This window comes from Natrix helvetica (genome assembly GCF_964273705.1).
Source record: "Natrix helvetica genome assembly, chromosome: 7".
Classification (NCBI taxonomy): Eukaryota; Metazoa; Chordata; class Lepidosauria; order Squamata; family Natricidae; genus Natrix; species Natrix helvetica.
This window is the reverse complement of record NC_138558.1, coordinates 51920430-51945255: the sequence shown is the minus strand read 5'-3', so window position 1 is coordinate 51945255 and position 24826 is coordinate 51920430. Positions and strand designations below refer to the sequence as shown.

The 24826-nt window shown below is 40.2% G+C and overlaps 1 protein-coding gene across 7 annotated transcripts in view; it reads left to right on the top strand.

Annotated features, from left to right (window-relative positions):
- The window catches only part of PALLD (palladin, cytoskeletal associated protein), a 243530-nt gene that overhangs the window by 162499 nt on the left and 56205 nt on the right, over positions 1–24826 (top strand). The window contains exon 1 of one of the 7 annotated variants that reach the window (XM_081959393.1): positions 6986–7167. The exons of the other annotated variants lie outside the window; for them this stretch is intronic. The gene's annotated coding sequence lies outside the window, so the exon portion shown is untranslated. Of the gene's footprint in view, positions 1–6985; positions 7168–24826 lie in introns of those variants that run through there. 7 annotated transcript variants of the gene reach the window in all.

The following is a 24826-nucleotide window of genomic DNA, read 5'->3' as shown; positions in this document are numbered from 1 at the left end:
GATCTCGCCATTTTTTGCATCGGGCGAGCCCGGGATCCTTGCAAAGGGAATGGGACCACATGTGCAGGCGGCTCCTCAATGCCAGCCTCAGATCAGCGCAGCCGCAGTCCCCTTCATGTTGGCTTAGGAAGGAAGGGAATGGGACCACGTGTGCAGGGGAAGGGGATCGCGGCTGTGCTAATCTGAGGCTGTGCGCTGCTGAGGAGCCTCCTGCACATGTGGTCCCATTCCCCTTGCAAGGATCCCGGGCTCGCCCGATGCAAAAAAATGCCTAGGTAACATCATCAGTGCTAGAAGGGGGGGGGGAGGATGAGAAAGGAGAATGTCTTTTTAGTGGAGCTGCGGCAGCCTGTCTGTCCCTTTCTGACATTTCTGAGAAGAGAAACTTCTCCGTTTGGGCTGCGCCCATGCGATTGGAGCAACCACGTGGTTTGATGACGTCACCAGCGTCACCAGTCATAAACCTCACCGCACGTCACTGATTAAATCACCATTCTATGTCTTTTTTTAAATACTGCAAATCCACCCTTCTCAGAGGATCCTTTCGGCAAATTCAGAGAGCCTATTAAAATAGTCAACATGAACAGTTTGTAGGAAAAGTTATCACATGAGCTTATTTAAATAATTGGAAAATACAGTACAAAGTAATTGTATGGAAACAGGGTCCAATATTTTTATTTTCATTCTAAATTCTAAGGTACTGCTAGGGATAATCCAAGAGGTGAACAGCAATGTCAGCTCCTCCAAATTTCCCACCATTTATTCCTTTGTTAATAGAATTTGTTTCTGCTAAATAATAAAAGAAGTCTACTTATGCACTTATGCTACAGTATGCAATTTAAAATTTTCTAGTTGTGGGAAATATGGGAAATAACATTTGCATAGCTTGTGATCAAAGTGGTTTCTGTATGCTTTTCCTTCTAGACAAAACTTCTGTCCCACAGGGAATCCTCTCTTCTGACACTGGCCAGACAGGTGAGCAGCCTACTGACCAAGGGGAAAGTGTCCTTCCAGCCAGCATGGCCATGCATCTTCCCAGCCAGGCAGGTGAGCCTCTTCCTGGCTAACGTGGCCATGTAGCCTCCTGGCCAGGCTGGCAAGCATATTCCTGGCCAGTGCAGCTATGTGGCTTCTCAGCCAGGTGGGCGAGTATCAGTGGTGGGTTGTAGGTGGTATGCCTCAGTACAGGCACACCAGAGCCTGCCCGGAGGACCGGGTACCATTCTGGTACAGTGCTCCAGAGGGCCCACCCACCTGCCCGAGCTCACCTGTCCTTTAAAGCCTTTGGTGCTTCTGCGCATGGCGCATACAGCACCTGCTCAATGCTCCACTGAGCAGCTGGAGCATTGCAGAGGCTTGTACAGGCGTTGCTGGAAGGTATGACTCATGTGTGCACTGCACGCGTTCATGTGGAGGACGCCGGGGCCTGTTGCAACAGTACTGGTTGCAACGGGATCCGGAACCCACCACTGGCGAGCATCCTCCCAGCCAGGCGGCCGAGTGTCTTCCTGGCCAGCGCAGCCATGTGGCTTTTAAGCCACAAGGTTGAGCGTCCTCCTAGCCAGGCGGGCAAGCGTCTTTCCGGTTAGCATGGTCATGCCTGCCCTCCCCCTGCTGCAGCCATGTGGATCTCAGGCAACACAGTTTCGGGGCCTTTCTTGGCGGCAGTATTGTTTTTTTTTTAAGATTTTAATTGAACAAAAGCACAAAAAAAGAATCATCCTTCAATACATCTTGTAGAAAGTGTGTCGATTGGTTACAAATAACTTTCGTGCATTTCTTCCATAGTCATTACTTGTAGTTCATAATAGATTATACACTTTAAATCAAAAATCTTTATATATCTTACCATCAATATATCACAATTCTCATTTGACTACAATTATTTGAACGTGCTTCTGCCTGACCTTATTCATACTTAAAAACACAACCACATAATGGCACTTGTTAGCTATTTCAAAAATCCTCCAATAACATTACACTTTTATAACATATTCTGTGTAAAAATCAATTAAGGCGGTGTTGTTGTTAAAAACCACTGGGCTGCACAGAGGCAGGCAGGCAAGTGGGTGAGTGGCACGGGCTCCTCCTACTCATGCCAACCTTGTGTTCCAGAGAGCAACCAGCTATGCCTGCCCTCCCTCTGCGACAGCCCACGTGGATCCTGGACAGCACGGTAAGCACTGGGAAGCTCCGGGAAGCGGCCTGCACAAGCGGCCTGCCTCCCGGACAGCACAGGAAATGGTGGGAGCACTGGGTATGCTTGGCAACAGGAGGGGGCATGGTGCGATGGGGCTGTTTTGTTCCTCCTTACCTTGCACCGGCTTCTCTGTTGGCTGTTTTGCCTGCCCCACACCACCGAACTTTCCCCACCCACCACCACCCAGATACCCACGCTTCTCGCAAGGATTTCTTTGCCTATCTGATGTCCAGCTCCATCATGTTTCTTGCCATTGTGTGCTGGGAAATGAAAGTGTGTGTGGGGCTTTAAAAAAATTCAATCAATTCCAACTTCATGAGATCTTTTTCTTTCGCGAGAAGTTGGGATTGTGCTATACTGGAGAGGTGATATGTGGAGTGACTGGGTGGGCTGGGGTGGGGTGGAGTGAGCAGGTAGGCGGGGTGAGCGGGCGGGCAGGGGCAGCCAGAGGTGGTATTTGCCAGTTGTCCCAACTACTCAAAATTTCCACTACCAGTTTGCCCGAACCAGTCCAAACTGGCTGAATACCATCTCTTCCTGTAAGGTAGGTTAAGCTGAAAGAAAGTGAGTAGCCCAAAGTTACACAATTGGTTTCTATGCCTAGAACTCACAGTCTCCTGATTTCTCAGCCAGCATTTTCACCACTACATCAAACTGGTTCTCCTTAAGTCAAGTTGTGAAACTTTCATTGGCTTAAATGTTCACAACATTTTATGTAGCAGATCTGAAGATAAGTGGAACAAAATTGTTTTTTGGTCTTGAGTATTGTTGGCTATGTCACTTTTATTACATGGCTGCTAAGTATGTACATTATGATGAAATAAATGTTTATGATTCAGTGAGGTTTCAAACTTAGGTAATTTTATTATTTCACACTGTGGTTATATAAACCTGCCAGTTCTAACCTCTTCTATAGAAGAGGTTCCACAAATCTACAGTGCCGTTTAGAACCGGTTCCAGCTTCCTCCCCCTGCCCGTCTGCACAACATCAAGATGAAGAGCGAGAGGAGGAATACTGGGAGTTGAAGTCCACAAGTCTTAAAGCTGTCACGTTTGAACACCCCTGGGTTTTTTTTTCTAAAGTGTTAGGGGTGCAAGGGTCTTGTAACTTGACAGCTTTAAGACTTGCACACTTTAATGCCAGAATTCCTGAGCCAACATGACTGGAGGAGGAATTCTGGGAGTTGAAGTCCATAAGTCTTAAAGTTTGAATACCCCTGGTTTTTTTTTTCTAAAGGGTTAGGGGTGCAAGGGTCTTGTAACTTGACAGCTTTAAGACTTGTGTGTTTCAAATGCCAGAGTTTCTGAGCCAACATTTTGGTTACTAAGCAAGAGCATTGTTAAGTGAGTTTCACCACATTTTACAAGTTGGCCATGCCCACCCAGTCATATGGCCGACAAGCCACTCTCACAAAGCAGGCCACACCTACAGAAGAGGTTCTAAAAAAATTTGAAACCCACCACTGATATGTGAGCATAGCTTGTGTGAAAGATCAATTATGTGGTTATTACATACTCTTCATAGAATGATGTCATAAAGTGATGACATATTATAGAGTGTTGTTATCACTAGAATATATCTTATAAGGCTTTGCAGAATATGGACTCACACTGTTTCTATCAATTTTTGGAAATTAAGTTCTGCAATCTAACTTTAAGCAAGTTAATTATGGTTTGGCTACAAGTATTGCCACAGTATTTCCTGCAGTCTGGAGAGGGTTTTGTTCTTCCCTGAAAAGCTCTTAAAAGCTGCTAGAATTCAGAAGGCAGTTTATTGTAAAGCTATTGGCTTATTTCACCATTTTCAGTATTCACTGGCAGCAGCAATCTTTCCCAGACTTGAGAGATTAAACCTGAGAATGGTTGAATGAAAAGCATGTGCTCTACTACTGGCCTACATCCCTTTTGCAACCACAGCACTCTGAAAAATATTTTTGCCTTTGTTTTATATTGGCAGTAGCAGATTTTGTGTATATGGTATTTTATTAAAATTAGCACTTCTTTTGAATTACATATTTTCAACAGTGATCAGTGGCTTATCTTCAATTTTTGGGATTTTTCTTCTTCATATTGTAAGATTCACAAAGCAGCTCCAAAGGCCCTGGCATCCAATCAATCAGAATAGAGATGGAAGAGACCTTAGAAGTCTTCTAGTCCAACCCCCTGTTCAAGCAGGAGATCTTATACCATTTCAGAAAAGTGGCTGTCCAGTCTCTTCTTAAAGATCTCTAGTGAAGCATCCACAATTCCTGAAAGCAAGCCGTCCCACTGGTTAATTGTTCTCACTGTTAGAAAGTTTCTCCTTAATTCCAGGTTGTTTCTCTGCTTGATTAGTTTCCATCCATTGTTTCTTATCTTGCCTTCTGGTACTGTGAAAAATAAATTGACCCTCTCATCTTTGTGGCAGCCCATCAAACAAGCTATCAACAACATTTAAGGAAATTACATTTTGTTATAGTCTCTAAACTATGAAGTATTGTTTCTCTCTCAAGCATTTGCAATGCTTTGAATTCCATCATTTATGAAGAATTTGAAATGTCCTGTTTGTATGATTCTGAGTTAATCATGAAGAAGTGGGTTTTAAATGACATGATATATCTTTTAATCTAATTTGAGTCAAATGGTTAGCCTACAGATAGAATTATGGTCACAGAATTCAGTGGCCATTGAAAATTGAGATGGTGAATGAAGGAAACTTATGACTTGTAATGAGAATTCCAGGCTTTGTAGCATCCCCTGTCACATAACTTTGATCTGAGTGCTTGGTGCCCAGATCCCAATTACATCACATTCAGCCACAATCACATGATGATTATTTTCAACATTCCATGGCAATTTCCCACAATGGAAGTCAATGGGGAAGCCAGCAGGAAGTTGGAAGTCTTCTAGTTGAGGATTGGAAATGCTACAAAAAAGCAATCAGGTCAGGGATAGAATAATTTGGGCTCAAAATTGCAAAACAGGCCATGTAGCCTCAGCCCTTCCTAGCTCTCCAGGTGCACTCTAGGTTGTACTTGAAAATATTGTATATAGTACATAAAATAGGAAGAAAACAATTAGAGTCACCACATCCTTCTTATCCATTTCCATCACTGGGAGTGGAATAGCACCTGTACTCCAGACTGAACATTAGGGAGGATGGTGGGTACAATAATATCCAGATGTATTAAATTTCTATGGTTTAATCTGACCTCTCTAGCCCATCATACAAAATCTCTATAATGCTTAGGGTATTCATCCATACTTCAATTAACAAATTAGGTTAAGTGATTCTAATATTGTCATTTGGAAGCTTTGAAAGGTATTCTTTTTTATGAGGAATACCCCCCAGATTATATTTGAAATAAGACATCAACCCTAGATATCTGAAGTCTCCATTCCTTCATTTCAATCCTGTATGTATGTATGTATGTATGTATGTGTGCGTGCGTGCGTGCGTATATATATATATATATTTGTTTTCGTAGATTTTCACGGGTGTAGGTATGCTGGTTTTGTTGTATTTGGGTCTTTTCCCGTGTAACCTTATATATATATATATATATATATATATATATATATATATATATATATATATATATATATATATATATATATATATATATATATATATATATATATATATATATATATATATATATATATTATACATATATATTATATATATATTATATGTATATTTATATATATATTTATATATTTGTGTTACGTGTTTCACCCTAAGTCAGAGAGTATTTGGAAAATTATAGGAACTGAAATTCAACATATTTTATGAACAAAAAAGCTTGTTTTAAACTTTTTTGATTTATATCAGAGAAAGTGGTGTAACAACTGTTGTACCAACTTAGAAAGTTTTTGGATGCTTAAAGTTGTTGTCGTGCTGTAAATAGACTCCAGTAGAGTCAGATTTTATATATTTAAAATACGGATGAGTTATTAGTCTATTCCAGGGAAACTTAAAGTGAATATGTTATCTATCACATTTTGTTTAAATTCTACTCAAAGATTTGTGACTTCGATATTGGTAGTCTTCCCCTAGTAAACTAATTTTTGTTTGATGAAGTAATATGGTTTCTATATTTAATAGGTTTCTGACTTGGCCTAATAAAGTAATTCTACTGATATTGATTTTGAATTATTTTGTATTCCGCTCTACCTAGTAAACTAACTACTTTGCTTTTCCTAAGGCTATGCTCCATAGAATTTAACAAGATTGCTGAGTTAATTTAGGTAAATTGCATTTTGTTTTTAACTATAGCATATTTCTTTAATCTCCTTATAATAAAGAGTGCAATGTCTTTCTGAAATCTTTGTCCCTCAGGAAAGTAAATTCACAAATGTATCCTATTATATCTTGATCTCTTAATTATTTATGCTATGTGCTGTGAAGATTATCCAAGGCATTGATGGCAAATCCTTAATCTGTTGCCATTTTAAAACAAACACTAAATCTAGAGAGTTTAAATTATTTGTTTTTCAAGGTTCATTTATTAGAGATCCCTCCATTATAACTTATTGAAATGGAAAAATATTTTACAGAAAAGAATGCTCAAAACAAGCTGCTAATGTAGAATCTTGAGCACCTCATGAAAACACACACACACACACACACACACAGACAGACAGACAGACAGAGACAGAGCTTAAGAAAAGAAGACTAGAAGAAATAAAACAAGACAGCCTACGCCTCCATCCCCACTTCAAATATTTTGCTTTAAGCAACTGACTGCTTGAATTCCCAGGAACTATAAAGGACTTTTATTGTGAAAACATTAGAGCTAGAAAGCTTTAGTGAAGAAACCACTGAGTCATGAAGTACAGCTCTCTCTCGGACTAATCTGTATATATTATTGAGTACCTGCACAGCTCCACTTCAGTTCCCGAAGTGCTGGTTTTACAGCTGCAGCTATTGTGCTTACTTCTGCACGTAGAAAAGTTGTCCACGAGTGTGAACGAGATACAAAAAGGTAAGGACAGGGTTATGTGCCCTATTTTCTATGCTCAAAGTATGTTTTTTTGGTGTATATTAAGTAAATAAGCCTAACTGTGGGTGGAGGATGGCAGACGAAAGCAATTATATATAAGCAGAAATTGTATGATGTGGTCACATATGTAAGCTAGTAACACGGTGCTTGTTACCGATTCTTAAATCTTTCCGTAATTGGAGCTATGCTTTCCAACTCATGTTCGCCTCTTATTTTCTTTTAAATTTATTCAGGATGCCAGCGTGACAATAGCTGTTTTGATCTAAGATACATGTGTGGTTTTTTTCACATATAATCTAGGATTTGGCCATTTAAAAAGAACTGTTCATTGCATTGTACTTAGAAGAAAGAGCATGCAGGCTATTTTTCTTTGTCGGAATACAAATACCGTGAGATTGAGGAAAAGGAGGATTAGGGAAAATATACATAGGTTTTTCTGAGAGGCAAAAAGAAAGAAAGACTTCCAAACAACTAGATAGTTAACTAATATCACAGAAAAATGTTGGATGTTTTATCAAGGTTATTTCTTAAGATATTAGGGCTCATTAACCTGGACTTTTGATGAGAATTTTGAAATAAAGTTTGCAGAATGCTTTGGGGGAAAATATTATTTGTATACTCTGATATTATTGGTTTATTTTTGTCCAACTGAGTGTTGGGGTAAATTTATGTAAGTGTTCTTCCTATAAATTTTGTGAATTACAGAGTATTTATACTCAGTTTTTCTGACTGCCCATCTCACTAGCTGTAGTAGACATTTCTTTTTTAAAACGCCAGAATTAGATACAAAGTCTGAGAACATTTACTCACAGCTAGCACACTTCATTAGAAAGAATGTTGGGAAAAGTAGTGCTCATCTTTGCCTCGTTGTCTTTCTTCTTTCCTCCTACTTTTTAAGATGATGCATTTACAAAAGTTTACGGAAAAATGCATGGGCTTTCACAGATATGCTAACGTCTGTTTTTGAAGCATTTCAATCCACAGTAAATGAAGAAACACAAAGAGCCTTAGTCTAAAAATAGGAAGGGGGCGGGTTTTGTATTTTGGAAAGCATCTGGATGAAGAAAGAAACCACTTTCCTGAATACTTCATGCTTTGTGTTACCAAAAAAATTTGCAAACTTGAAACGTGTAAAAAACAACTGTTTTTTTTTTCTCCATTACAAATATTACAGGAGTGAATCAGACTGTCTAGGAGTGTATATGACTGCATGTTTTATGGATGTGGAAAGGGATTATGGTGCATGTCTCACTTGTGTTTGGTCTTTTCTGATGGTCTCTGAAAAAAAATGAAAGCAGCCAGTGAGTAACTATACAGATGCTAAGCATGAGATAGCTGGGATGAGTAAGTGATAATGTCTGTAATGGGCAATTCATGAGGAAATGTTTATCTTTTGGCAGATCTGTTGACCTCAAGAAATTTAACTAAAAGGTTGGGCCCGGGATATTGTGTGAGTCATAGGCTTTTGCTTCAGAACAACAAATGGCAAAGACTTAAATTAAATATCTCATATTTTCATACCCCAGATTTTTCATACAAGGATTGAATTAAGGTGAAGAATATAAAATAGGACTGTCAAACTTGCAGCCTGCAGACTGGATGCATCACACACTGGCCATGCTGGGCACTGAATAAGAAAGTTAGCAAAATATAGCTCAGAAATAACAATTATAATAATTTCAAACATTAAAAACTATAAAAACTATAAAATGCAAGTAAAAATAATGGGCAAGAGGGATGTTAATAATACTGGAAAATTAATGTATTTTGCCAATCCCATAGGGTCTCTAGATCTGATGGCATAACCACCAGGTCTTCAAAAAGTCAAGATTTTCACTTAGTGGTTGCTTTATTTAACAACCAACTTGCTATTCCAAGTTGCAGTTGCTAAACAAGAACTACCTGTATGCTTTTTTCTGTTGGAGTTGTTTAATTGTTGGGTGGTGATCTGACATTTTTATTACATTGTGCACTGCCACAGGCTTTTCTGGAGAGAAGAGCAGTATGTAGATAGTGGAGTATATACACTAACTTAAAATGTTTAGTAAATGCTTTACTCTGTTGAATAGATACATTATGAGATGAATATAATGAATAGTTGCTGCACTATATTAGTAGAAAATGTGTAGTATCATGAAATTGAATTAGAGAAAGTAACCACATAGATAACTGAAATAGTTTTTAAAAATTATTTGTTACATAGTGGGATGTGTATCCCTAAACATCAATCACAAATTACGAGGGTATAAATTAAGGCTGCAGTAAAATATAAATCAAATTTGGGGCAAAATTATTAAGAAAAATTGAAATATAAATTCATTCTGGCCCAAATGTCCCTAGCTGCTCTAGACCTCTCCTCTTCATTTGACCACCTAACTCCTCCTGCTATGATACATGGGACAATCCAGAAACAAGACAGCTGTTTACCAGAAGGTGAACTAAGTTGAGATGTGAGTGGAACCAAAAGCATATCGCCACGATATTCTATGATACTAAAGATGTGGATACTATGCACCAAATTAGTTTTTCTTTGTAAAAAATATTTTTAAAAGATCAAACATTTTAGCTAGCCTGATCATCAAAGGAGATACCAGAGAGAAGATTAATGTCTACAAACATTATGTTGTCTACTCCTGCCTTACGTAGCTAAACATGTAATTTCTTAAATATTTGGTATAGTCCTGGTAAATCCCCTAAGATTTGTCAACAAGTCAACATTCACAGGATTGGGCCATGTATACTTAATTATGTGATCTGTCTATCATCACATGAAGTTGCTTTCACAAATATTGAAATCTGAAATTATCCTCATTTTATCACATGGCATTAAGCACCGTCACTATTTATAAATAGGTGTTTGCTATTTGTTGTATTATGTATTTTGTTAGAAGTGCTGACATTTCCCCAAATAGGACAAATTAGATATGTATAATCTTAACAGAGAAAACTGTAACTAATAAGAAGGATTTTGCATAGGTCAGGTGGAAGATGAGAGGGATTATTCATCCAGGACAGTCACAGTTTTTCAGAGATAGTGATCAATTCCAAGGTTGATCAGGGGAAGCAACTGAATAAAGTCCAAAGGAGCTGTTTTAGAAAGTATTAGAAAGGGGTTAAAAATATCATATTGCCAATATCATATCACAATTATAAAAGCAACAGTATAGTAACTCTTCTGTTAAGAAAATACTAGATTTTGAGATTTCCTAGTTAAGAAAAAAATGTATGGATATATAAATTATGCAAGATATAACAAATTCTCAGTCATAATACTTGAATCAAGGATCATTTAATTTAGTGTTTCTCAAACTTGGCAACTTTAGGAGTGTGACTTAAACTCCTAGAATTCCGGGAACTAAAGTCCACACATGCTGAAATTGCTAGGTCTGACAAACATTGATTTAATTAAAGCCTAATGGTGGGAGGTTCAGAACTGTCAAAAAGTACACTAAATAATATTGCATAAAATGAAGCTAAATATAAACAAATAATTAAAGCAGGATATAAATAAAATATATGATCCTTATAGTATGGTTTCTTTTGTTCATGAAATGTTATAGGTCTATTGGGAATGGGATGTATTAAAGACTGCTAACAATTTCAGAATGTTCTACAAACATTTGTTCTCCGGATTCATTGGGGCAAATATGTTAAACAGGTACACTTTTTTATATGCTAGGGATACACTTTTAAGACTTCTGCTTTTCTGCTGTTCTATGTTTTTGAAGAAAGCTATCTGAGTGTGTGCACTATGTGTGTGTATGTGTATCTTTTGTTCGGTCATTCACTCAATGGAGCTTACTGTGAAGCCATCAAATTCTTGGAATACTATTTACTAGGCTGAATAGCAACAGTTACAAACTACAGGCTATGTAGCTATTGCTTTGGAGTTCATTTATTTGATGTTGGCTTTAAAATGGATTGTTAAATAATTGTTTAAGTATATTTTGTATTAATTAAGTTTATTAAGTTTATTTTTATAAAAATAAAATAATATTGAAAGGATAGTTTAAAAACAGTAAACTTGTCCACAGAGCATGATCTCCTTTAGTGGCTTCATTGCTTATCGTCAGGAAAATATGTTGAAAGTAATGTAGTATGTGTAGAAAAGCTACTCAGCCATGCTGTAAAACTGGAGAAATTAGTATGCACGTTTGCATGCGTATGTGTGTATTTGCGTGTGTAGTATACATTCTGTCTTGCATGCCAGAAAGCAGCAATATGTACTTGTTTTATATAGATCTGTGCCCTTTTGTTTTTTTAGGGTGTGTTGAAAATCTTGTAGTCTGACAGGCTATTAAGGAAACATCTGATCAGAGAATGAGTCTGACATGGCTTCCAAATAGGAAATACAAACCATTTATTGAGGAAGCCAATTAATTATAGGAAATAACTACAGTATAAGTATTTTTCCTTCTTTTCAGAAGTATGTGAAAAGATTTGTTCCAGGAAGTCTCACCAACTTGGAAAGCTTTCAAGATTATTGTTTGGGTTTTGGGCATCTTAGTTTTAAATGCATTTTCTTGGAAATAAATCAGGTTCATGCGATTTTAATTTAAGTTTTGATGCAATGCTGACTTGTAAGGCCCTCTCAAAGTCACTGACATACTTCATCGATGTTCCAGCCTCTTGGCCTTAAATATTATTTGTCTAGGTTTTGCTCAATACTGAGCATATTTATTTAAAAGTAAATGCTATTAATATTTAATTATCCATAGTATTTGATCTCTGTATGTGAGGAAGTCAAGCTTCAGTTTTTCTAAAAAATATTGTTGCATGTTCTTATACCAATACCTTTTTGGCTCAGGGATGTGTGTTTAAATATTATTGCTATGCCATGAAGTATCAAAATAAGTTCTTACATGGCCCATCAATTTTAATGATAGGGAAACATTGATGTGATATGAATACAACTTTGACTGGATTATGTTTTACTTGTTTTCTAAAAACCATTTTTTGCTTTTAAATAAAAATTTGAAAATTTGAAAAATGACCCCAAATCCCTGATCTCGAGCCACATGACAAGGAACAATATCAATTCAATTGAGTTAGAACAACAATCATCAGCCATGCCAATACTCGCCATACATCAATTTATTGAAGCCTAGTGTTCTACAAAAGGGTCATTTAACAAGCATATTGATTTAGATCCAGTAAATGAACACATAAGAAACTGGACCATTGGAAACCAATCAACAACAGAACCAACCAGCTCCTCAGTAGTTAATTATAACACCAAACAAATCATCCAAAAAGCTAACTTAAAACCCGAAGAAGCTTCTTGGATGACAAGCAAAACATTTTCAAAGAAAAAAACAAGAAAATCCAATTGCTTTTTGGAAAAAGCACTTTTGGATCAACCATGACTTGGATGATTGAGAATCTCCATAAACACTCATTACTTTTTATCTCCATGTTTTTTCCCCATTTCAGACTTGAGCTATGCTTTTTAAAGATGGCTTTATTATGATTTGTATCAGGGTTCTGAAAGTAACCCTGAATTTTCATATGCTTGGCTGTTTCTGGAAAGGAGACCTTTAGAGGCATGCAAACAAATGAATCTTTTGAAATTAAGGAGTGACTGATGTTTGGGATTTCTTGTATATTTTTGAAAGGAAAAAAAAAAGATTAATTATTCTATTGCTATTACATAATACCAAAGATTGAATTGAGTTATATGTGCATATAGAAATTTCATAGTTAAAGCTCATATATTTAAAATAAAATTGCCAAATAACTATACCACCAAGACCTTCACACATAAATGCAGACAGCAACAATAAATACAATCTTTAAATAAATCCACCCCACTTATAATTCATTCCTTAACTATTGTAGTTTCAGCGTTGATCATTCTTGCTGAAATTGGGGAAAAACTTTGAGATAAAAAGTTGACACTTGCTGGGTTATTTTATAATCTAAACAAATAACACATTATTTTGCTATAGGAATCAAATAAACTCTGTGAGTCATCAACAGATAAAGAAAAGATAAGGATTTAGTCTCCACAGATTAAAGAGACTCCACAGAGATGTGTCAGATATAACATCCCTCAGTACCTTTTATCCAAATACACTGAAGGCTTTGATTGAAAGCAGATCTTAATAAAAAATTCAAGGAGGGATCTGTCAAAGCCTTTAAATATGTTAATATTTCTATACAACTTAACCATGTTGAAAATTATATCCCAATCTTGAAAGAAATTACAAATAAACAGCCCTTTAAATTAATTTTGCAGTTTGGACTGTATACTTACTCCAATGAAACATTATAAGCCAGTGATGGCTAATCTTTTCCGGACCAAGTGCCCAAAGCACACACCCGAATCCCCAAAATGCAATGCGTGTGCAGGCCCTGCCCCCCACACGTGTACATGTGACCCCTTACATATGTCCCCCCCTTGCACGGCCCCCACGCATGCGCGACAGAGACCCAAAGAGCAGCTGGCTGGTAGGAGGCACGCGCGCGCATGTGTGGTTGAGCTGGGGCGACAGCTCTCGCGTTCACAGAGAGGGTGCTGCATTCTACCTCTGGCATGCATGGCATAAGTTCGCCATCACAGTTACAAGCAATCCCAGACCTAGCTATCATCTTCAAGTTCTTTTAAGTATTATTTAGCTAAGTAAAAATCAGGTATTCATATTTGAAAGAAACAAATTGCCTTGACAGGAGAGAGGGTCCAATTTCATTCTCAGCAAAGTAGTGAGAATACATGATGGAAGAGTGAAGAGATTAATTTTGAATCTTTTCCAATTTATTACTCCTTACTTTTTTACACAATATAGTAAGACAACTGACAAAATCATTTTTAAAAGCTTGCAGTAAGGTGAAGAGAACAGGAGCCTTGGATGATTTGTTCCCAATTTGTTATAATTATTTTGATGGTGCCTGGACTGATGCTGCTCTTGAATCCTCAGTTATTTTCCTCTTTTTAGAGGAGGATATTATTTTCCTTTTTTTTTTTTTTTTAGGGGCTGCTGCTGGCCATGCTGCTTATATTTATCCATGGTTGTGTTTTTTATGTCAACAGACCTATGCTGGCGGGAGGTATGGGTCAGAAAACAAGCCAGAGGATAGGTAGGATAGCAGAATGCCTATGCATCCGCAACTTCTTTGATGTTGGGGTCTCTATCCCTTTGAAAAATAATGAGCTTTTCAGCTGATGCTAGGAACTTTGAAAGGCCATATTCTGGAAGATTAGAGGGATAGCAATAGAGTGGCAGAATACCATGGGCCTTCTCCCCTAAAGAATCCATTCACATTTCCTTCTTTCAGAGGGGGGAAGATGACCACTTCATCTTAATTCTGTCTGCCAGTTAGGTGCCTTGATTGCGAATTGTGAGAGCTGGGGTGGGGTTGGTTAGTTGGGTGCATGGAAAGGAACTCCTAACAATGGGTGACAGCAGCAGGCGGGATTCCCGTGAGTTTGTATGTGTGTGTTTGTGGATGGAGTGTGTTCTGTGTGGGGGTGGGTTGGTGCTGGACTCCCTGATGCTGTTGAGAGTCAATGAATCTGAAGTGCCTTAGAGTACCTGGATCCCCCTCCCTGGGATGGATTAATTTGTGTGCTATGGAAGATTCCTGGCCTTAGCAATTGAGAGGTCTGGGTTGAGGGATGTTGCAACCTTTGCAGGGTGGGCCAAACTATGGGGTTGACAGGCATGGGAAAATATGATGGAAGACAGAGAACCTGGATAGATATCTTATATTAATTTTGCATTCCATTTCCTTAGTCTCCGTCCTTGTACCCAAGTTAGAACTTCAAAGGTCCTGGATTTTACCTGCTGCTTCTAAATGCCAGGCCAGTCTGCATAAAGCCTTTAATGATAATCATTGATGAGGGCGCTGGCCGGAAATGTATCCACAAGACTAAGCTGGGGAGGAAACGTTGTCCCTTTCTGAGATATGTCCAGATAGATGTCAGATATAATACCAGCCAACACCCCAGGCAGAGATAAAGTTGTGGCTATTGTTAACTCGGAATTGCTTATGGCTTTCAGGGTCATCGCACCACAGATCACTGGATGTGAAACCCTATTCAGATTGGGCTCTGGGGATCAGTTGGGATTGTTGCTATTGTATACCACCACTACCCGGTTGCATAGTGACTTCCATACCCAAACCCCTTGACCCTATCTCCAGTTAGCAGAAAAGTTACCCAGACTTATGGTCTTGGTGGACTTCAGTCTTCCTTCTCTGAGAGTGAGGTCTGAGGCAGCTCAGAAGTTCAGGGCCAGGGATTTATCCCATGATCACCCACAGCCTAAAACGGGATGTGATCAAAGACTGGATCTGGTATTCCTGTCAAAGCAGTGGCTATGTGATTTGAAATTGGATGACTTTTTGGTGTTCCCCCTTGTCATGATCAGATCATATTCTAATTATCATGGGATTCTTTGACACTACCGTCCATTGCAGGGAACCTGGACTTATTAGATCAGTCCAGCCTTGTGACTGATTGTCAGTCTATGTTTTGCTTGCTATGCTTGCTTGCTATCGGCTGCCATAGGAACAGCTGTGTGTGTATTGGGGAAGGGAATTATATTGTACTGGAGGAGTCTTGTTCTCACCATCTTCTGTGCATCCTGGTAGCTGATGTTTGGGCTTGGTCAAGGCCAACCGCTCCGCATACCAACTTGATGAGGCTGTTTGAAGATGCACCCCACATGACACCTTAGGGAGTTGCAGATTGGACATTGGGTTGGGGAATTGAGGGGAGGGTGCTGGGTAAACGTTTGATATGTATATGTCCCCTCCTTTCTGGCTCAGATCTTGCTTTCCTTTTTGCTGCTTTCACTTCATATCTAGTAAAAGTATTTTATCTCTATTAAAATGGAGTTGAGGTTTTCCTTTCTTGGATATTGAAGGAGGCCCGACCATGCCCGACACAAATGCATCGTCGTTCCCAAGGCTCCTGAAGAAGGTGTAAAGCATGAGTCATCATGAGATCCTCCCTTTCAGCTGCCTGCCAGTCATCCTCTGGTTTTCGGATGGCTGTGACCCTTGCCATCGTCTTCTCCTGCTTGTTGCAGGGATAAGACATTTGGGTGCTCCCCCACGGAAGCTTTTAACTCTGGGATGGGTGCGAAGTGAGATCTTGCTTAATGTCAGGCATGCCTCCTTCAACAGCTGCCGGAGCTGGGCAAGAGGGAGGGGCCCCAGCCACAGCAGCAGCAGTTTGAGCTCCCCCAAGGAGGGGGGAAAACCCCCGAAGGCACCAAATGCTTCAGATTCCTCCACTTGGAGTGAACTACGGAGGAGATCCCAAAGAACAGATTTTTTTTTTTACTGCAAGTTTGGGATTTTGGGATTACATGCAACAGTATGGGGAAGTTTTCTCATTGGAAATTGCAAAGTGGGAAGTGTCGCTATGGCTTTGGGAGGCAAGTGGCTGCCTGGATGATAGCCTTGCGTAAAGATGATTGCCCCCTGCTGAGGGATTACAAGGGGTTTATGACTGCCCTGAGGAAACGTTTTGATGACCCCCTCCTAAATCAAAAGGCGAAAAGCAGGATGATACCTTTAACCCAGGAGGGGAGGCCTGAGGTTGGGTACACACAGGAGTTCCGTGAGCTGTTTGCACATGAGGGGGAGGTCCGAGGAGGCACCAAAAGCAGAAAAGGAAGGGCATTGGGAGCCCAGCTGCTAAGCTAGGCACAGCCCACAACTGCCCCCAGCTGGTGCGGAGGAACCTGGCTGGCAGCTAGGGAGACGCTGTGAAACTGCCCTGGAAGGCATGTAAGATGCTGATGTCCTTCCTCCAGGCCAGGAGGAGAAGGAATCCTCCTCTTCCATGGGAGGAAGTGAACATGATTCAGATGACAACCACTCAGTGAGTCCCCGATTGGGCCCCATGATGCTCCCAGTAGAATTAAAAGCGCCATCAACTGGAGCCCAGGGGAAGATGCTGGCCCTTTTATACTCTGGATGCACCGATGTGTAATCAGCCCAGAGGTGGTGGAGAAAAAGGGGTTTAAGACTGAGAACTTTGAAAGTACCCATTGCTTTTTGCCAGTTGGATGGGTCAATCGCTGGGGTGCCCCTGCCCATTTTGTAACCAAACCAATAGAAATGTGGATGGGGGATCACCAAGAAACCTTGAGTTTCATCGTGGCACCTGGGATGGATCGGCCCCTCGTACTGGGATTACCGTGGCTACGGAAATGGAACACTTACGTGAACTGGAGAAAAGGGTGGTTGCGCATTCATTCCGCTAAACTCCCTGAGGGGAAGGGGAGGACGTCCCACATAGCTAATGCCAAAACGAACCTAGCTGCCGCAGTGCAGGAAAAGATTAAAGGAGAAGAGAAAATCCCCAAAGAATAGTGGGACCTCAAGGAGGTTTTCAGTGAAAGGGCTTCTGACAAATTGCTCCCACTACCACGCTACTGATTGCAGCATCGAGATCATCCCAGGGGAAAAGCTCCCTAAACCCCAAATTTACTCGATGACCCCACGTGAAATGGAGAAATTGCAAACGTTTATTGACAAAATTTTTAAAAGGGGTTTCATACAACCAGCTAGGCCATGGGTGGCCGCACCTGTATTGTTCAGAGAAAAGAAAGATGGCTCCTTTTGTTTATGTGTGAATTACAAAAACCTTAATGGAATTTGCGTAGAAAATGTATACCCTCTGCTACTCATGAAGGATAAGTTGGCCCACTTGGGGAAGGGGAAGATTTTCATGAAGTTGGACCTAAGAGAACCCTACAACAGAGTCAGAATCAAGGAGGGAGATGAGTGGAAAACTGCTTTCAACTGCCTTTTGGGGTGCTTCCAGTTCAGAGTACTCCCGTTTGGACTGCAGGGGGCACCAGCAGTTTTCATGCAATTAATAAATGAAGTTTTGCATGAGCACCTGTACAAAGGCGTGTTAGTCTACCTCGATGACATCCTTATCTACATGGAAACACATGAGGAACACGTGACATTGGTGCGCTCAGTCCTCAAGAAACTCCGAAGCCATGGAACCTCTGAACTGGACTATGGAGTGTCAAGCTGCTTTCAAGAAATTAAAGCAACTCTTTGCAGCAGAACTGATTGTGAAACACCCTGATATGGATGCGCCATTTGTGGTACAGGCTGATGCCAGTGACGTGGCGGTGGGAACAGTATTGCTTCAAACAAATGCTGAGGGTAAATTGCAACCGTGCACTTACACCTCACATAAGCTTACAGAGACAGAGAGGAGATGGGCCATAATGGAAAAGGAAGCTTTTGCTGTCAGATGGACTTTGATGATCTGGCGACACTTCCTGGAGGGGGCGAAACACCTTTTTGAAGTATGGACTGATCATAAAAATTTAGAAGTGTTGAAAACCCTGTGTAAACTGTCACCTAAACAAGTGCATTGGGCACAACACTTCAACTGTTTCAACTTTACCCTGAAATACATCCCGGGGGGGGAGAGGGAGAACTTTATGGCTGATGCCTTGTCCAGGCTTCCCCAGTACAACAGCTCCAAACTGAGCATGGTTTATCCAGTCATCCCAGCTAAGAATCTGGCTGCCCCAATGGTTACTAGAAGCCAGAAGCCAACTGACTTGGATGTGAAAACAGACCTAATGAACAAATTCAAGGAGGGTCTTGAATCCGATGACTGGTTCAAGAAACATGCTGATGAATGTACCATGAAGGATGGAGTGGCTTGGGCGGGGGCTAAGCTATATGTCCCTGCTAACCTCAAACCTGTCATTTTTCAATGGGCCCACGATTCAAGAATGGCCGACCATTTTGGATTTGTAAAGACTTTGCATTTGATTAAGAGGCAGTTTTGGTGGCCTTCATTGAAAAAAGACATTGAGTCCTACATAGCCAGTTGTCCTGTCTGTGCGGCCGCGAAAAGACCACCAGGAAAGCCCCATGGTCTCTTCCAAAGTGTCCCCGTCCTGGAGCCCCATGGGAGATATCAATGGACTTTATTGTTGAACTACCGGAAAGTCTGGGATGTACCGTTATTTGGGTTATCACCGATTTGTTTTCCAAACAGGTTCATTTTGTGCCTTGCTCCAAGTTCCCGTCTGCGAAGTCTTTGGCTAAATTGTTTATTTCACATGTATATAGGTTACATGGTGTGCCTAGACGCATAATTTCAGACGGGGGTTCAATTCACCTCCTTCTTTTGGAAAAAGTTCCTGAAATTGATTGGCTCTGCCCAGGGGTTAAGCTCCACCCACCATCCTCAGACTATCAGAGCTTGTGAACGGACTAACTCGGTTTTGGAGCAGTACCTCTGATGTTTCATCAATTATCAACAGGATAATTGGGCGGAACTGTTACCTCTCCGACCGGAAGCAATGTGTGTTGACAGGGGGGCAGAGGTCGACCCTGAGGCCACTCACTTGTGGGGTGCCACAGGGGTCGGTCCTCTCGCCTCTCCTGTTCAATGCATATGTGAAGCCGCTGGGTGAGATCATCCGTGGCTTTGGGGTTGAGTACCATCTGTACGCTGATGATACTCAGCTGTACATTTCAACCCCAAACCACCCCAACGAGGCTGTCGAAGTGATGTCCCGGTGTTTGGAAGCCGTCGGGGTCCGGATGGGGGACAACAGACGCAAACTCAACCCCTCCAAGACTGAGTGGCTGTGGCTACTGGCACCTCGGTTCAGCCAGCTAATACCATCGCTGGCCATAGGGGGCGAACAACTGTCCCCTGTGGAACGGGCGCGCAATTTGGGCGTCCTCCTTGATGCCCGGCTGTCAATGGATGACCATGTGGCAGCCGTGGCAAGGGGGGCGTTCCACCAGGTTCGCCTGGTGCGCCAATTGCGCCCCCTACTGGACCGGAGTGCCCTACGCACGGTCACTCACGCGCTGGTGACGTCTCGCCTGGACTACTGCAATGCCCTCTACATGGGGCGCCCCTTGGGACGCATCCGGAGACTACAGCTAGTCCAGAACGCAGCCGCGCGGGCCATCATGGGGAGTGCACGATACTCCCGCGTAACACCCCTCCTGCGCGAGCTGCACTGGCTGCCTGTGGCCTTTCGGGTGCGTTTCAAGGTATTGATTACCATCTTTAAAGCGCTCCATGGCATAGGACCTAATTATCTGCAGGATCGCATCCTACCACACACGTCCCTACGACCAATCCGCTCTCACAGGGAGGGACTCCTCCTGGTGCCGTCCACCAGGCAATGCCAGCGGCGACACCTAGGAGTAGGTCCTTCTCTGTGATGGGCCCAACCCTCTGGAATGACCTCCCCCCCGACATCAGAACCACCACTGTCCTCCGTTCCTTCCGTCAAAAACTAAAGACTCACCTGTTTCAATTAGCTGGCCTGGCACACTCTTAGTCTTACCTCCCGGGGATATATTTTAATTGGGTTTGGGTATTTTAATTGGGATGTTTTAGGGCTTTTATACTATATTTATTTCTTTGTACAGTCTCACCTCCTCCACTCAAATGCTCAAGTATTTAATTGTTTATATATTATTTATATTGTTATTTATGTATTTTATCTGTGTTTCATTGACTGTACACCGCCCCGAGTCCCTTTTTGGGAGAGGGGGCGGTTTATAAATCCAAAGAAATAATAAAAGAAATAAAAGAAATAAATAAATAAATAATAAAATACCACATGCAGAAGTGGCGTACAATAATTCTGTTCACAGCAGTACCGGCATGACCCCTTTTAAAGTAGTGTTTGGTCAGGACTTTGTACCTGAATTGCCTCAAGAGAAACCGCAAATTTTAACCTTATCTGAACGGAGTGATCAACTTCGGCACTTTTGGCCCATGACCCGCAAAGCATTAGATGCGGCTCACAAAGTTCACAAAAAACAAGCGGATAAGAAAAGGATAAAGCCAAAAGAGTAGAGAGTTGGTGATAGGGTGTTTTTGTCCACCACGTTCCTGCAAACCACCCAAAAATCAAAGAAGCTGGGCCCAAAGTATGTAGGTTCATTCCCCATTGTGAAAAACATAAATCCTGTATCGGTGAAATTGGAGTTGCCGAAGAACCTTAGCAGAATTTATCCAGTATTTCATGTGAACCTGTTAAAACCGGAGCACACCTCTTTGTTTCGTCCGCCTCAGCCTTCACCTCCGGTCCCACTTCTTATTGAGGGAGAGCAACATTTTGTAGTTAAAGAAATCTTGAACTCTAGAAAACATAGGGGTCGCATTCAGTATTTGGTCTCCTGGAAACATTTCCCCCCCTCCCAGGCTGAATGGGTTGACAAATCTCATGTTAGGGCTCCCAGACATTTGTGGAAGTTCTACACCAGCTATCCTGATAAGCCTTGATTTTATGATAGATGTATATACTATGTTGTTATTTTGTATTGTTTTCCCCTCTCTCTTTTCCTGCAGGGGTGATATCTTTTTTCTGAAGGAGGCCGGATGTCAGCCTCTGTTTTGCTTGCTACACTTGCTTGCTATTGGCTGCCATAGGAACGGGTGTGTGTGCATAGTATTGGGAAAGGGAATTATATTGTACTGAAGGAGTCTTGTTCTCACCATCTTCTGCGCATGCTGGTGGCTGCTATTTGGACTTGGTCAAGGCTAACAATTCCGCATACTAACTTGATGAGGCTGTTTGAAGATGCACCCCACATGACACCTTAGGGAGTTGCAGATTGGACAATGGGTTGGGGAATTGGATGGAGGGTGCTGGGTAAACATTTGGTATGTATATGTTTCCGCCTTTCTGGCTCAGATCTTGCTTTCCTTTCAGCTGCTTTCACTTCATATCTAGTAAAAGTACTTTATCTCTATTAACATGGAGTTGAGGTTTTCCTTTCTTGCATATTGAAGGAGGCATGCCTGACGGGTTTCAGAGGGAGCTGAGGGTTGTTTTTGCTGTTCTGCTGTATGATCTATCTGAAGCCTTGGACACTGCTTGGGTATAAGGCAGCTGAGACTTTGTATCAGAACCACCTAACTGACCATTTCCTTCTCAGGGATCTAAGTACTCCCCAGGAAGTGATATGAAGGAAAAGACATTTCGAGTGTTGCTGACATTCTAAGGGGGCAAACCCAACCCAACATAGTTTAGAGCAGCTATTAAGGCCTACCTAGTGGCAATAAAGGCAGGGAAGTAATTCTCCATCCTTATTGTGTCTTTGAATAGTCATACTGTGATACATGCCCCCTTGGAAAAAGCGAGCTCAAAGAACCCATTTTTTTGTCAAAGAATTTGTTCAGCAAATTGGATTGGAACTAAACACTGACAAAGAAGATAACTTAATCTCTCTTCCTGTGTAATTTCCCCAAATATATTTTCTGAAACGCAGCTGCAATTTGTTCATGAATATCATACTGTTTCCCCAATGAATGTTATTCATTGGAAAAATGAGATAGTAGCTCCAGTGATAGGTTTCTGATATATCATCTGGCTTGGCCATTAAGTAGACTTCAAAGATATCTTTAGCATAAAAATGGTAATTATGCAAAGATTTTACTTAAATAATGAGCTCTAAGTGCTAATTTAGTTCCAGAACTTCATATTGACAAGGGAAGTGTGAAAATATTTGTTTTTGTTTAACTATTTACATCCTAGAAAACACCACTTTCAAAGTGTTGGACACAATCCTAGCTCTTTTATCTTACCTATCTACAATCTTTTTATAGCATAGCAGCCTTAAAAATTTAACCTCAGAGAAGCTAGATTTTAAGAAAAGATAGACTGGACTTCTGAAATAATATATATGCCCTAATGACCTTCCTGCTTTGAGCTGATTTGCAAGTTGCATATCAGTTTATCACAGACTCCTATTCTGTGAAATCTGCAAAAACAAACTCCACAGTTCTTTATATTTCTTAGAGTGAGAAAGTTTCTGAGCTTTGGTAGGAATTTTCAGGGAGATATTATTTAAACAGTTGCAGTGCTAGGGAAAATACAAAGCATTTCTCCTAGAATTTAGTTGCTCTACTGGATGGTGCATGTTAAATTGCATTTCAAATTAATACAAGGATTTTTTTGTTGTTGCAAGAGTAAGCTCTCTACTAGAATCTAAACTACTAATGGTCAAAGCAAATTGACAGTAGATAAAGAGTCAATAAAATTCAAGGTCAGCTGGACTTAGGTCTCTTGTGAGTGCCAAGGGACTGGAAACTGATGATGCGTTTTACTCTTCCCTCTGGCTCAGCCTGGTCATCTGTTTCAGATCCTCTCTGCGAACTTACATGGACACACTGAAGCAAATTGTTAAGCTGGAGAGAGATTTCCTATTAAGGAAGAGTGATGTAATGCCAATGGAATACAGCCAGTTCATTCTACTAATTTTATTTATATTAGCTGCATACCAAAGAAAAGCTATCCCCAACAGTTTGAGTTCTTTTTATTATATTTAGTCAGGGTACTTCAGTAATTCCAGGAGAATATATTTATTTATTATTAAAATCATTAAAATATATTTTGAGTTTTCTAATCAAATAGTTTTTAGAAGAATGTTTTAAGGGAAATGTTTTGATATTAATAATATATATCTTGAATTGTCTAAAAAGCAATTGCCTTGATTACAACTTTTATGACTTCTGTTATTTTTATACAGTTTCTTTCTGTTGGACGTGTGCTTAAATTATTAGTATTACTTGTTAAAAAGCTTTGGCTATGCTGTAGAAAAGACGAGTATAACTTAACATACACACACACTGACAGACAGACACACACACATCTATCTACCTATCCATCTTATCTTATCTTATCTTATCTATCTATCTATCTATCTATCTATCTATCTATCTATCTATCTATCCTTCATTTGAAACTATGTTGAAAATTATCTTTTTAGAAAAGGATGAAAAGCATGCATGCCAATGGTAGGTCATCTGTAATGCTATGCCATGATTTAGATTACTAAATTAGGATTCTGTATATTGATTTGGTATTATCTTAACTCCCATGGCCTAAGTAGATGTTTGTGACACTGGATGGTTACGAGCATTTGCATCAAGGAGATGAGCTCTCCTGCTGTCAATGTCTTTTTTTTAAATGTGAGATTATTGCTTATCCTTGGACACCAGAGTTTATAGGTTATAGGTTTCTTTGTTTTTTATCCTAGTAAGCCTCCCAAAGTCACTTGTGTGACATGAGTTGCTATATCAATCAAATACATAACCTAATACTGCTTGGTGACTGGAAAAAGTAGCTCAAAAATGTTTTCTGGAACTATAAGTGCAATTTGTGATGCAATCCACGCAGAAATCTGAGCCCAGATGCCGCCCTCATTGCTTTAGTTCTTATTGAAATAAAACAAATACTTCATATTATAGCTGTGTAAGTAGAATAGATTATCTATGTCGCTTGTTTTTTGTTCTAGATTTTAGTTTGACAAACATAAAAATATCTTCATATAATACTTTTTCAATGATTTTAAACTTTAGATTGATTTCATATTTGTCTATTTGTCTATAAATTTCCCCAATGCAGAACTCTAGGTAATTTTTCAAATCCATAACAAGACAAAGGGAAACAGTTCTGTTGCTATACTGGGGATACATTTAATTTGTTTAGTTACATGATGTATGTATGCAGTAATTGAAGGTTTTAGAAACTTGTATATTATATAGATAACATGTTGAAGCAATTATGATTGTAGATTGCTTAGAGGGAATCACTACATAATACCCTGAAAAGAATAAAATGTGGAGCGGAGTCCTGATTCAATTCTTAAAATGTGATATCTAGACCCA